The 15595-nt window shown below is 40.2% G+C and overlaps 1 protein-coding gene and 2 non-coding genes across 3 annotated transcripts in view; 1 reads left to right on the forward strand and 2 right to left on the reverse strand.

Annotated features, from left to right (window-relative positions):
* Positions 1-15595, reverse strand: part of LOC128876568 (mannosyl-oligosaccharide 1,2-alpha-mannosidase IA) — a 540141-nt gene that overhangs the window by 362233 nt on the left and 162313 nt on the right. The gene's annotated exons all lie outside the window — the stretch shown is intronic.
* Trnar-acg (transfer RNA arginine (anticodon ACG)) lies at positions 5004-5076 on the forward strand. The gene has a single exon. It is a non-coding gene; the product is annotated as a tRNA-Arg (tRNA).
* On the reverse strand, positions 5712-5785 carry Trnai-aau (transfer RNA isoleucine (anticodon AAU)). The gene has a single exon. It is a non-coding gene; the product is annotated as a tRNA-Ile (tRNA).

Below are 15595 nucleotides of genomic sequence, written 5' to 3' on the forward strand. Positions count from 1 at the left end.
CCCCCCCCCCCCCCCCCCCCCCCCAAGATGTGACGAGATTTTCCGAAGAGATTAAGGCTAACTGCTGCTGCTCATTATTTGATCTGAAACAGCTCTTGTTTTCCACCTTTCGAAGACCTCGTGTTTTGGTGTAACGGAGTGGAAAGATCAGGCTATTGGACCTGATTTGATTTATTGTTCAGTGTTTGTAGTAAAGGTTATCATCGATTAAAGAATCGATACTAAAAATAACAAAATTCAATGTCATTTAAAACAAAGCAGAAGAGGAAATTCAGTCTTTGAGATAAAAATAGAAGAATGTTAAAATGATATTGGGTTCTTTAAGGGATATGAAAGAGGGATGATATTAAATGACGTGTCGATTGGTTTCACAGATGCTTTCCCTGGAATTCATCGATATTCCAGCTGCGACTCCAACGGTCACAAGCAAGTAGATGTTGGAACACGTTTCTGCGGACGGGAAACGCTCGCTCGCATCAGACGGATGCGGTTCATGATTTACATAAAGCGTAAGTATGAATGTAACGCATCTTCTGCGCGAAAAACGGCGCTCATCGTGGAATGGAATCGCGATTCATACGGGAACGCGTTCCTACGAGGACATAGGGAAATAGGGATCCTGAAAGCTGGTAAATATTGACGTTAAACCGAACAGTAATAGCAGTTTCGAAAAGAAAATCTCGTTCCAGCGGGTAGCGAGGAAAACCCGAGGGAAAAATTGAGGAGAGCGAGATGGAAGGAATTTATTTATTTAAACGAGACACCAAACGTACCTCGATGATTCTGACGGCTTTGAAATTGAATGGGAACTTTACATCAAATTTAATGAGATTTTACATTTAATTTCGGTTATGTATATCGTATATATTATTTTTCTTTTTTCCTTCTCCAAAATTCAACAAAAATTTTGCAACCATACGCAGGATTCCTGGGAAGTCTTCGAAGGAGTTGCAAGAATGGCCGATTCAGGGAGTGATTCGATGAAGATGTACTCGCGTTCGACAGTTGCTGCTCACGGGGGTTCCCCAGCTTGTAAAGACTTCACGAGTTGCTCCCGTCGTAAACTCTGAACTGTATAAGCCAAACACAAGCGGAACTACGATTACGTGTCTCATTCGAGGAGGGTAAATTATGGAAGAGGCGCGAAGGGTCCACAAACAACGACGAGGGATGACTGACTTTGGTAACGCTGCAGCAAGAGCTTCAAAAGTTTGATCGCTTAGTAAGACAATAGAATTACTCGTCGTCTTCTTGGTTCACAGTAGCAGAGACGCGCTTGTCCATTAAATATAATCATCGATGGAAGTCTGCATCAAGGGCTGAGACTGGAAGAATTTAAATAGAATACCTGAAATTCAGAACGGCGAATGAAAAATACTCAATTTTCCATTGACCCTAGACAAACCTGTAGTGCCATATGAGTTCATTGTACAAATCGATTAACTTCATAAAACACAAAAGTTTTTTAAAATTCCCTTTTTAAAATTATTATAAATGTAAAAAGTTTTGACTATACAAAGTGCTTTGACTCTTAAATTTAAGATATTTCAAAAAGTCGAGTTAATCGATTTGTGAACGGCCATAATCACGAAATTACCCTGTCTAATTCCCTTTTCTAGGAAACGTCCATTAAGGTATCTTCGTAAACATCGCTGGCCATCAAACCTATATCGATACGATTGACCGAAACCATCAATCACGTCAAATGTAAAGCTACACGATCAAACTTCCCTTATCGCCGGGCGTACACAGGGAGGACATAAGCGAACATTTGTACGCGACGATACCATCTACGCTGGTAAGGTGAAGTCTCTGGACAGAATTCAGGTTTGGTGATCACAATTAGAAAAAAAGGCATTTCACTATTGATCGAAATTTGAGATTAGTTAAAATGAAGAGTCCCTGTTACTAAAACTTAATAAAGAAGTATATTGAAAAATTGCAATTATTGATGCAAAGTGGAAGGGCAAAAGTTAAAATTCCATAGCGTGACTCTAAGTAACTACCAATAAGACAATGTTAAAGAAATTCAATTTTTCTTTCTTCTATATAAACTAGAAGCTTCCCTCACCCTGTTTCACCATAAAATCATCAGAGTATACCGTAACAATACATTGTCTATTAATTTATATTCCAATTTGCCCCCTTCTAACTAATTTCATAATAAACTTTAACGTCTACACTCCGGTATCGCTGTTTACGACCATCCCATTACGGTAGTAATGTTTTAATTCGATTACATTTATTATACCCCTCAATTAACTCGCGGCACGCGAGGCATATTTCTTCTTCCAAGCAATGAAAAGGAAAAAAAAAAAGAATTGAGGACCAACGGGAGATTAAGATCCACGACACGAATAACGTCCAATGCGTGACTGCCAGTCGACTTCATCGTTCGCCGTGGCCAGACCACGAATGGGCACACGGGAACGGGTTGTTTTTATTCGATGCCGGGATCGACGTATCTCGCTACCGGTGGCGGATGACTTCTGGTACGCTTCGACGTTGACGGAAACTTAAATCGTAAAAGTTTAATGGGGTTACGGGCTGCAGCGCGTTTTGCTCGCGCGCGTGCATCGAAATCGATACACCGCCCTCGATTCGGCTTGATTTCTGCCACAGCTTATCGCACGGCTGCTTTTCCTACCCTCTAATTGGACGGGCAGGTCCGAGGCGAGTTCGAGTCGAATCGGGAATCTGTACCAGAAGCGATTGTTCGCTTCCGCGGGATGAGATTGATCTTTGGCCTCTTTATTAACGTAGAAGTGAGTGACGCATTTATGGTTCTTTTCTGAGGTAGGAATACCATGAAAACAGTCTGTCGATATCTTCGAGTTGCTGTCCCAAAATAAATAGGGGTTTTTCCTCCGGGGGAAGAGGAGAAAGAAAATATTTGAGAGTAAATGTTGTAACGAAGCAGAAGATTTGAAATAAAAGGGGGGCTTTCAGGATTTTTCTCGAGGAATCGAATGACGAACAAAAGAAGTTCTTCTAGTTTGACTGGATGGGGATAGATTAACCATAGTACTGCATTTAATGTTTCGGCATGGAGACTCATCAGACCCTTGGTATTTTTATTTTAGCTATCACGAGAAAAATGAAGACCTAACATAGATCTAAAACAAGAGAAAACGTCTTTGACAATGCTCAAGAACTTTCATGAAGACTTGTTTATTATCTTTTAATTTGAATTACGACGAAGCCATTAGATATAGAGAACAAGTGTATTTGACTTTTTTGATACAGAATTGAATGAGCTTGATTTTCGACAGGATCCACAATTTCGATAGAATCGATGGTTACCGAGATAAAAGCAAAAGACTGCGGACGTTGCACTCTACCATCAATGAATTCTGATTTACACCATCCAAGCACATCTCTGTCAGCTTACAAACCCGTGAAGATTCCTCAATTTCTTCACTCCGAGGTAAATAACATAGGACGAGCTGATTATCCCAGAAGACTCTGCTCCGAAAAGCCCAGATATTTTTGTTCTCGCTAAGAAGGAAAGTACCACTTGGCAAACGGGCTCAGGATTTTTTCCTCGAAACTTCGGCTTTAATTTCGCCCAGTCGCCAGGGCCGAAAGACTTTGCGAGCAAAGTTTCGAGGACGCTGAAAGTACGTAGACGGTTGGAAAGAAGCGGGGAGGGTGAAACGGAGGGAACCGTTCCGTTTGAACGACGAACCAGCCGGAAGTTATTCGAGGACCGGTCGAGACTTCATTATTGCGCTTTTAATGAACCTTAAAATATTCTACGGCGCCCGATCGCGCGATGCCCGACCGCGTGCCAGCGGAAGCTTGGAAAAGAGGTGGAAACGGGTACGAAAGAGGAAGTGTGGAGGGCCCCGTTTCATCGGCGACAGCTTTTAAGTGTAATATTCGCGCCGGGTGGTCGCTGGGAATCGCGAAGCTCGTAAATACCCAATTACTCGTTACCCCGTTCGAGGAATTCCAGCTAATTGAGCCAGACTGTGGCGCCAGTGCGTTAGCGCCACCAGTTTTCAAGTGATGCTTTCAATCGATAACCCTTCGGATTCAACGCCTCCCTGCGCGCATTGTTTTCTTGCGCGGGGACGTTTTTACGAGGATGGGAAACTCGTGCCACTGTTTCTGTACGGGACGCCATAAAATCACGGGTTGCTCGGAGGAATAATGAGGATGAATAGTGAACCTCACTCATTCTTTCAGGAGGATGGTCAGAATAAATAGATGATATAATTGAATTTACTAACTTGCTATGCGAACAGATTTTACGAAAAGTGAACCGTAATCGTTTGTAAATGACATTTGTTTTTAATTGATAGCTATGAATGATTGTATTTTATTATCTTGCAATGTTTTTTTGTATGGGGGTTTAGTAGATTATTCTTTACTTATCTTGGTAGGTTAAATTTTCTAGTATACAGTAGCATGCTCGAGGAATTTAAATTAAATTTATTTACTTGCTATGATACTTGTATTTTATTATCTTGAAATTTTTTTTGTATGGAGATTTAGTAGATTCTTATTTATACATCTAGGTAGATTAAATTTTCATGTATAGAGTAGCACCTCGAGAAATCTGAATTCTCTTCCTATGGCAATTTAGTAAATTTAATTGTAACATTCATAGATTGTTAAGCAAACTCTAAAACAAACTGATCCGCGTTAAGATAAAACATAAAATACATCCGCAATACGAAATATAAATTGAAATTTGTTTCGCGGCGTTGGTAACTCACGATCCAGACTGAGTTAATAGCACCAAATGGAATAACAATCTTCGACATGGAAAGTTCACGCCTTATGCTAAGATGCTATGCTCCAGACGGTAAAATTTGATACCCAGTCGTTAAATTTTCCTGGGGGCTGAAAAGTGCTGCGTTATTATGCTTATTTCGCAGTTTACCGAGCCGTATTTTCAGATCTTTGGCGCGAAACGTTCCAAGAAAGTTTTGTATCACCAAGAAGTTCACGAGTGAGGATCACGAAGTTGGAAAGTGCGGAAACGAGAAGTACGTGGTCCTGTGGCGCAACGGATAACGCGTCTGACTACGGATCAGAAGATTCCAGGTTCGAATCCTGGCAGGATCGAAATCTTTTTTTTAACTTTTTAAAATTGTTTTAGGCAGATGTAAATTCGTTCCTTATAGAATTTTGTGTGAAATGGTTTCTGTTGAAGAATATCTATTAATTACAATTGCGTGAGGGTTCATATAAGATGAGCATGGTAAACTTATGCCGAAGAGGAGAGTTTCAGCAGGAATGCTGTTTATAAATCTGATCTGAAATGGTGCAATTGAAGCACTGTTATGAAATAAGAAATATTACGTGAATTTATTTATTTATTTTACGTATTTATTGCACGTAATTATAAATATATATTTAAAGTAGATTTTATTTAAACACGAGAGAAATTGCGTTCGAACTGTTTAATTTGTTTGTACGATTCAGTTTTCGTGGAATTATCGTTTTGTTTTGAAGTGAACGTTAAAAGATATGTTATTTATCACAAAATGTGTTACAAACTGGTATTTACGATGTATTGGAAAATACTTTGCGATGGAAACAAATTGGAGTAGTTGAATTTTTTCCATTAAACGCGAGAGATTTTATGGAATTTATTGACGTTTCCAGGTGAAAAATAAAAAATTGATGTTTTTCATCGAAAATTGTATAATAATAGGCATGTAAAACTGATTGGGAAATATTCGATGTGAAAAAAAAACTGGCCCATGGGGGGATCGAACCCGCGACCTTCGCGTTATTAGCACGACGCTCTAACCAACTGAGCTAATGGGCCGAGTTGAAGAAACTGACCAACATTGAGAATAAGAACCAAATGTGGTGACACAATTCCTTGTCATAATTAAGTTTGTAATTAATTAAATAGTTTCTTTAATCCAATCTTCATAAATGCGTGGATTCACGAATGAATGAAGAGTCGGTATTTATACATAAAATAATAAAAGACTTCACTTGAGAGAAATAAATTATAATCGTAAAATTTACACAAACTTTAGCTAAAAATATATAATTGCAATGTATTGCTAAACTTTATAATTTTTATTATCTAACTTACTAGGAACGTTTCAATTACAATAACATGTCTCATCCATTAGTGAATAAGATAACTAATCATGAAAAGATAGCATGAGCGGATAGCTTCAGTCAGAGCTTCTCAATCTGATAACAACACGAGTCAAATTGTATAATAGTTTCTTAATGAACCATCAAAAAAGTTTTAATAAAAATTCTAATAGATTGAACAAATAATACCATTTACATGAAAAGATTCGATTCATTTTTCGAGTTATTAAAATGCACTGTATTTTTATATAAATTCTATTAATATATTCTACTATTCTTTGTTTAGAAATGAGAAAGCCTAATCAACAGATGATGTACTACTCCACTACATTATAAACAGAACTGCAACCTATAGGTTGCGAAACACTGGCTTAGGTAACAAGATTAGAGCGTCTAGAAGTGAGAGGTAGAGATTTGATATAGCTACCAGTACATAACAGGTAGAAACAAACTGCCTCTCATTTGCAAATTATTTACTCAAATTTATTTTTCACTCGTGACAAATCTGAAGTAATATTACAACATTAGTATACATGGATATCAATAGGACATCAAAGATAGCATAAAGTAGTGAGTTCATAAATTTAAGAAACATTTGCTCGATGATTACTTTTTCCATGTCTCCTAAAAATGCAACACTACGCAATATTACCAAGTCGCACTCCCATAATTTTCGCTGCATCCCCCGTTCCAATCTTCAATTACAATCTTCGAATAAAGGAAAAAAAGAGCCACAGTATCCTTTAATGGCTCCGAAGACAAGACTCTGCGCACAGCTTCCAGGATGGTCAACAACGTAAATCCAGACATGGTGCCCCGTGACTTCGAGAGGGCCTTTCACGCACCAAACTTTCCTGCTGGAAGAAATGACAGGCAAGCGAAAAGCCTCAGTAGGTGCAAGCCGTAGATCAGAATTTTATGGCCGATCTCCGGCTCGGTGGCGCGCAAGGACCCGAAGGCGGTCTTGGTCACGTCGAAAAACATACATTCGGCCAAGCCGGTCGCATCGCCGCCATAAATCTTTGGCTTTATGTTACGATCCTGAAAATACGCCGCGAGATGCCTGGCGTCACGCCAGGGGATGACCGGCGGAGTTTCACCGTGGACGCGTTAGACGAATCCAAACACAAACATTCGCTTGTCATTGTAATCGTCGATGGAGATCCAGAGGAATTAGACGAACTATCATGGACACCCTTGATTTGGACCATCTGGCTTATGTAGGCTTAGGTAGGAAACGTGAAGAGACACATTAGATGAATATAAATATGAAGATTTACTTGAACGTGTTAATAGAAATGTTTATCATTTAGATAAAATAATACGGACACCTTGATTTGAACAGAATTTGCTTCCAAGAGAGTTCCGAACATAAGGGTGGTTCTACGACTTGGTAGTCAGCTGGCTCCATGATGTTAGCCTGAATGGGGTCATGTTACTTCCAGCGAGTGCTTGGACATTGTAGATGAACAGGTTTATACTGTGGTCCATTGTATTGTATGCTAATAATGGTGTCCTGGATATGCTAGTTGAGGTCATCAGTAAAGCATGTCTAGTAGATCCTGCCTTATAGAGCTTTGCTGTGTGACACTTGCACTGGCCCATATAATCACTTGAACAGTCTGCTCAAAACAGTCCTGTACTAATAAATTACCAAACAATTGAACACTTTTCACTTGACAGTGTTAAAATTAAGCCAAGACTAAATGAACTTCAGCTACGAGAGGAATTAACAGAAACGTTACATTACTCTTAAAAAACAGAACTCTTTGAAAATACCAAGGATGTAAGAATCTCTAAACCTAAGTCTCTCGAATGTTCTCTCCATCTGTGAGACTATGAACCTATATATGTATGTCTATGGATCTATTAACCTATGAATTTAGTTTGATTCGAGTTCGCAAATTGTTTACAGCATCGAGTACTTCGCTACCGAGTGAAACGAATCAATTCTTCCAATTCGAACAACTTGGCTTCCGCATGCGTCATCGCAGAGGACGACCAGTGACAATTCCCACGAGTGCTAGGTCAGTTGCGCCAACTGTTACGCGAAGATAGTTTGGGATTGTTTCAGGGAAGTACAAGGGAAGTTCGACAGACGCAACTTTGACTCTTGCGCGACTGAGCTTCGTGAATTACATTGTGTTGATAACTGAAAGGGCTAGGCAGTTAGCAACCAGTGCTGTGCCTTCCGTGTCGCACAAAAGCAGATCGTTGGTAACACTGACTATTACAAGAGTACATAGACTATGGGTACATATAGTGACTGAAAGTCTCGATTGAATTACCTCGATAATTGCATGGTCCTCTGTGCTTGCTCTCTGTACCCATTTCTGGCACAGTGTTTGATATTAACGAATCATTCTACGAAGGTAAAGAATACTCTATCAAACATTGATAAAATGTAATTATTGTAGTTCTCTATTTGATGTTGACTGGCCAATGATATACATAGACATTAAAAGATCTCGAGAAAGAGCAGGTCATACAGAAAGAATACTACTTCTTTATAGTTGGAGACTTAAGAGAACCTCCTTTCAATTATGCATGCGTAAGGAAATGTTTTACAAGTACAAGATTTATTCAAACGAATTAAAACACCAAAAGCTAACGCCTGCAAAGATACACACTGCTAATCGCAAAGGGACATTTCAGTCTCCGAAACATTGCATTGAAATTTAATTTCACGTAATTTAATTGCCCCGAAGGAGATTAGCGTTCCCGTGTAATATTTCATCGGTTTTTTGTTGTTGTTATTCTCGGAATGAGAGAAACGTACTCCGACGAGGGCACCGAGTCTTCAATTATCGCAAATGACGATACGCGGATTAAACGTTCCCCAGGGGGGGGGGGGGGAGTGGGTTGTGGAAAATAATTCCTCCCCCCTCTCCCTCCCCCTTTCACCTCTTGGAAGAACTTAAAGTTTATTTGCGTAGCCGTGACACGAGCATGGTGGCGTATGAACAACGTACACTGAAATAAGAGACTCCACTTAAGCGACAGATTTATGCGAACAGATATACGCGCTTCTCACAAAAGAACCAGTTTTTTGCGGCGCTCTTTGCACGACACGCCGCTTGTTCGTGAATTATGACTCCGCTACCTCGCGGTTTAGTTTATAATTCTACATTGTGCGCGAAAGTAACGCTAACTATGGCACGAGTTGAATAAAGAATTGCGTTTTCACGGCGGGGAGAGAAAAACGCGGTCCTGACGTTTCTGTTTATCTCAACGAGAGTAGTAACTATTTTATTCGGCCGTAATTTACAACGAAACGTAATCCACGAGCGATCCGTACAACTACCCCTATGGACGGTGAATTTTGTGCCGTTATTACGATCGCTGGTCAACGTTTTTATTCCGCGCAGAGGCACATGAAACATAACTAGATACCGATGTGACTGAATCAAAAGGTAGACAAGTTTTCGAAATATAGAAAGAAAATATTAGAGTCCCCAAATTTAAATAAAGTTATTAATTTTACTTTTGCTCTGATTATGAGTTATAATGAAACTGCTCCCTGTGTCTCAATAAAAACTAACCCTGTAAAGAATCGGATATTTACAACAAGATAAACAAATCAAGGATGCCTATTACATGAGTATGTCCCTATCTCCTATAATAACGTTTAGGCAAAATAAACATTCTAATACAAAAAGAAGTAAAAATATAGACAAATATTCCACGTCGATAAAAGCAAAGCTTCGAGTATGAATGTCTTTTGTATAACGCCCTCGAAACCTTATGGCGACCGTGATATAACTAAAAACCTCGCCAGCAGTTTTACATCGTCTCCATAAAAACAACGGGAAATACTCGATATCAATCATATTTTTCGCTTCGATTCAGACCAACCAGTCGATACCAGGAAAAAGTCAAGATATTAACCGATCTCCGAGCGTAAAAATAAAATTCAATTACATGGCCAGATCGTTTTCAATCAAGCTCGAGCGACAGCGGGCCCCCGCTGCTGCATACATTCGAAAGAACTTACCGAGGGGAAACAAAAAGCGACCGGTAAACCTGTTGGACGTAACCATGGAATCTTATTAAATGACGCAAGAGGTATGACATTGGCGTATTTCTTCTGTCGAGAATATTTTAATTTAAATCAGACTTACTTACGAGCTTACAGCTTGGGATAAAACGCCTTTTTTTTATTGGGAATTATAACGTTGTCACAGATTATTGATAAGCTACATTGAATAGAAAATAAACTGTTCGTCCATTACTCTTTGAATAAAAATAAAAATTTGAATCGTAGAGTGAACTACGACTCTTTCATCACTAAAATAAATCACCCCAAAAAATTCACGTGATACCTTCACGAGTATAATAACAAGCATACAAATTTTTACTCAATTCCACCGTGAAATTTTCATTAAGGAAAATCTCGAAGTTTCCTCATTTCTCGACTCTTTTATTTCCTTTCCTACCCCTACCTGTTTCCAATCTCTTCTCCACGAAGGTCATTCACCCCTCGGAGTCTTTGTCCATGTATTTCCTTCGCAGAAGCTAAAAGTGCAATTAAAATCGCTCGAATCTCCATTTCGTTCATCCGACCAATACGTTTCGTCGATTGAAACGCGAGGACCAGGTCCATAAAATCTGACTGCGTTCGACAGTAACGAATGTTTCGAGCGGAACCAAAGAAAAAATAAAACGAAACTGGAAGTCGGCGGTGACGTGAAAGCTTCGAAACGCACCTGTGGAACATGCCCAGCGCGACGAAGGAACCAAACGGAACCCTGGCCGCTATCAAAGGGGATCGCACGCGGAACGGGCGGCCATTTGTTTTCAGGCTTGCCTAATGATCGTTAAGGGCCAATAAATATTTCGCCGCGCGCCGAAAGACCGTGTCGTTCCTCGTGGAGCGCGATAAAACATTTTCTAGTTTATATGCTAATATCAGCGACTCTAAGTGCCTTTCGCGCGAGCCTCTTTCGTTTCGAGCTCTTCGACGCGAGGAGATCGTTCCTTCCCTCTTTCCCCTGGTCGTTCTGCCACGATTTTTCTACTTTTTTTTTAGTCCTTCCGTCTCTCCTTCTCCCTGGAGTTCCATCGCGACAGAGAATTTTTAGAGGTGGAGGAAGGAAAGGGTAGAGCTCGTTAGAGAGAGGAGGAGGAGGAGGAGGAACGAGGAAAGGCGGATATTCGAGTCTTTCCAGATAAACTTTCGTCCTGATAAAATTGCGAAAGGTCAGCTGGGTCTCTAATTTAGCAAAGGGGTATCGAATTCGTGGGTGATAATTGGACAGGGGGTGGATCTTTCGTAAAGCTACTGACGCTGAATGTTGCTTATTTTGTGATGTGTATGATTCGACTCCCATTTAGAAGTATGTGAATAATTTCAGGATTGTATATAGGATACTCAAAGAATGGCAAAGGATATTTATGTACATTGGACGTTTTGAGAGTCGGTTACGATGAGATTCATATTCGAGTATATTTTTATTACTACGTTTGGACGAACACTAGGACTCCTAAATAAATATATTGAAACTCAGAAAGACATAATTTCTTCAAATTTAAAGAAAATATATTTCCAATAAAAGAGAAATTGTTGTAGAAACGTGTGTTGTGAAGAATCAAGTAATACCAACCAAGTATTTTGAACAATTATATAAATTACAAGTATTAGATCATCCCATAAGTTTGTGCTACAAACTGAGTCAATATTTAATAAAAAAAACTATAGAAATTTTACCCAAATACTCGCGAACGAAACGTGTGGTTCAAGTCACATTCACCTTGCCACGAAGCACCGTGTCGCGGAGGTTTTCATTAAACGGCACTCGAAGAGCGCAACCCTTCGTCGCTCGGGGGTTTCGCCCAACAGTAAACATCGAGTACGCCAACTCGAGTGCCTTGTATTCCATAAAATTAGTATACATAATGGGTTCACGAGGCGTGAGCGTGCCTTCAGGATCGTTTAGAAACTACTTCGTTTTCATGGGCTGATAGCAAGTCCGGAATCTGAAGTTCCTACTGCGCCGACATCGTTCCCGCTCAGAATGGGTTAGTCTTTACGGGATTACGTGTTCATGATAATGGAACGGCTGAAACTCCTTTGCCGCTTCAGAACAATATCAGAACATGCGTACAATAACTGAGAACGGTATCCTCTTACGCTATCCTAGGCTTCGTTACGCGTGACGCGGGAGGAGCTAGGTAAGCAAATTTTCTCATAATGATCGCGTTAGGAGAAGTTCTCGTTCGAAAGCTGAGAACGAGTGTCTTTGCCTTTGCTTTAATTCGAAATCTACTCATCATGGAGCGCCGTGCGATCAAGCTGTGTGAAGGGAGTTCTCCTTTTTTTTTACCAGCTTTGGGAGAGTTTTCATTGGTACGTAAATATACAGAAGATTTTCTGAAATTGTCACAACTATGTTAACGTGATACCGACTATAAGTGGTCTACATTTCGCTTTTTACTATGATAACGTTTTAAGAATAAGAACTATGAGCTCGCGATGCTCTGTTATAGTGTGAAAATAGTTTAATTGAATCCTTAACACCTTCATTGACCACGACACGTATACGACTGATTATCGCCGTTCTATTGGACAGTGGCCGCCTTCGCACTCGCAGTAACGTCCGATTCGACGGTAATCCGCATACTAATTTCGATCATTTTGACCGGAACAGTTTGGACGCCCCTTTAGTAAAACGAAGTCCACGGATTGGAGCGTTCCCGAAGCTCCGATGTCCCTCAAAAGATCCAATCCCGTTGGAGAAAATCAACCCCCCTCGTCGTCGACCCCGTAGCAATCTTCTGAAAAACTCAAACGTGCCCGCCGGAGGCAAGTTCGCCGTTGGCGGTCCCGCAAAAAGAACCGCAACTTTTAATTGCAAAATCCCCGAGGGCGGGAACTTCTTCCCTCGAACTTGCCTGCAACCCTTTCGCATTCAAATTCGCGGGAGACGAGGGGAGACCCGGCGTTGGACTTGGCGATGCAACTTTCTAGACGTTTTCCTCCTGGTGGAAGTAAGTCGATGCTGGGCTGGATCGGTGCCCCTCGAACTTCGATTAAATCGGGGAATCGAGTCGAAATCGTGGCGAGACGGATCGAGAGACGACCGTAATTGGCCCTCCTCGCTCTCTTGTGCCGTCGATCCTGCGGCTCCCTTGGCCCTTCACGTGGCCCGACGAGTCGTTAATCTTCCCCGAGATATACTTGATCATTGCACGCCTCACTACGTCTTCGTTTACGTCGAAAGGGATCGAGTGCCGACAATTTCCCGTTTCCACTCTGCCATTTCTGCGTTCCGCGCGCCCTTAAGGAGCAAAGAATGCCCGAGAGGGGTCGGCCAGACGGAGAGAACGCGACTCAAAGAACCGAATGGCCAACGGGATGGAGGAGGACGAAGAGGGAGAGCGTCGATCGAGCTTCTTCTTATTCTTCGGCGGGATGCTGCATGCAACGCCAGAGAGAAGGCGGAGAAAGACTCCTCCAGAGGGGATTAGCAATCTATTCGCTAGCTGGATTCGCAGCCTGGAAATCTGGATTTCGAACGACGTACTCACGGCCGCTTTAACGACCGGTTGCTTTCAATTTAGGATTCTTTCGATGGAATGAGACTTCCTCTCCAGCGAGCTGCCGACTCTGTGCGTGTTGATCACGCGGAGTTCGTTTAAACGGTACTTTGAACTGGAAATTAAGTTCTTCCAGATCTCGAGATCGATGTTTTTTAACGCTGAGTTTACCACGACCGGTCAAAGACCGTTTCCAAAAATTGTTATATATAGTTCTTATCACTTCTTGGATTTATATTTTTAAATTTATCTATTTTTGCACTGGAGAAGCTAGAGGAAATGTAAGAAATTATTCTTTTTTTTAATGGAACCATATAATTCTCTTCTTCATAATAATCCAGAATTTATTTAGACAAATTCATCGTACGAGAACATTTATTTTAATATAAATTGCAAATAAGAATTATATTGGTTTGTCTGAAAAGTCCATGCCGATTTTTGGTGGGTGGTACAGGTCTGAATATATAGGAATCGTTGAAGACAAATAGCATGCGTACATCCCTTAAAATGTGGAAAGATTGCAGAACAAAATGGTACTTATATAATTTAATAAACATATATTAAAATTTAAATGTGCCTTTAAATTTTCCTTAAAAATTGACACGAACTTTCTGAACAACCCAATAGAAGGAACATATAGGAGGGAAATATAACCTTATAACGCATTAATAATATTAATTTAAAATACGGGGAGACACGTATAGCTGCTTCTAGAGGTCATAAATTTCTGCAACCTCGATTGGCTGCATTTCGTAAACTTCCGCGATAGGTTATCGATGTTCCGATAACGACTCATTAAACATCCCAATTATCGGCGCGGATACTTCTTCCAATGGTCAGAATTCGTACGCGGAGCGTGTATTATGCAAGCCAGGCGCAAGCGTAGCACGTTCGGGTTACTTTAATTAGCGAGGGCTCCCCTTTAGATAACATCGGGGGTGAAAGACGGGAGAGAGGGCTCCGCTCGAGCGGACTTTCCGTTAGAAAGGATAATGCGATTAAGGTATGCACTCTCACGAGGGCCACGATCTCTTTCGATCGTTCGATAGCTCGATAATTTCCAAGGAACGAGGCAAAAGTTGGAACAGCCAAATTTCCCAGCTTTCAGTCAAAAACATCAAACGGTTCGACGTGTTCTCGCACTAAATTCGTCTGGTTTTGATAGAATTTGCATAATCGATAGTTGAGTGTCCCCCCTCGGTCGGTTTTTGAGATAAATGGACCCGATATTTAATGCTCTTCTGGGATTCATCTTTAATTCAGTGTTGATTGCTCGTTTGACTCGTAATGAAGTTCGTAAAAATACATGCTCTGATTAAAAAGAAAGATGTAGCTCTATTGGCGTTCGTTTAAATCGTGAGGTCAATGAGGATAAAAATGTTTGTTTTTATTTAGAAGAATAAAAGTAACTTTGACGTCTTCGTGATTGAAGATCTAAGAAAAATTTACGATAATAGATTTTCATTTTTATATAGAAATTTTGTCTTTCAAAAATTGAATATTGTATTTTTATAATTTGACTTAGTGACAGACAATCAATCATACGAGATGGACAACCTAATTCGTCCAATGGCACCAAATACATGTAATCGATACACGAGACGTTAAACTAATACATATGAACTGAAGGTCAATAATTAGTGCAAATTTGCACAGTAAACTCAACAAGTTAATTAATCACGTTATATAATCACTGCAAAGCTTGTGGGAACACATATTTCAAGCATTTCAGTCGCGGTGGAATCGTTAGTCTTCTGCATCTCTTCCTCGGGCATTGAAGTCTCCAAAGAGTGGCCTCAACGAGTCCATTACATTCTACTAAACAAAAACTCTGTAACTGTCACCCAAACAGAGACAATTTAAGAAACTTTTAAAACTAAAGATTAGAGTTTCTCTAGATTTTCATTCAAATCTGTCTTAAAATCATTCAAACAAATATTAAATAAATTAAACCAAGCATTTAAAGAAATATATATTCTTTAGATTC

Source organism: Hylaeus volcanicus, chromosome 5, assembly GCF_026283585.1.
Source record: "Hylaeus volcanicus isolate JK05 chromosome 5, UHH_iyHylVolc1.0_haploid, whole genome shotgun sequence".
In the NCBI taxonomy this organism is placed as follows: Eukaryota; Metazoa; Arthropoda; class Insecta; order Hymenoptera; family Colletidae; genus Hylaeus; species Hylaeus volcanicus.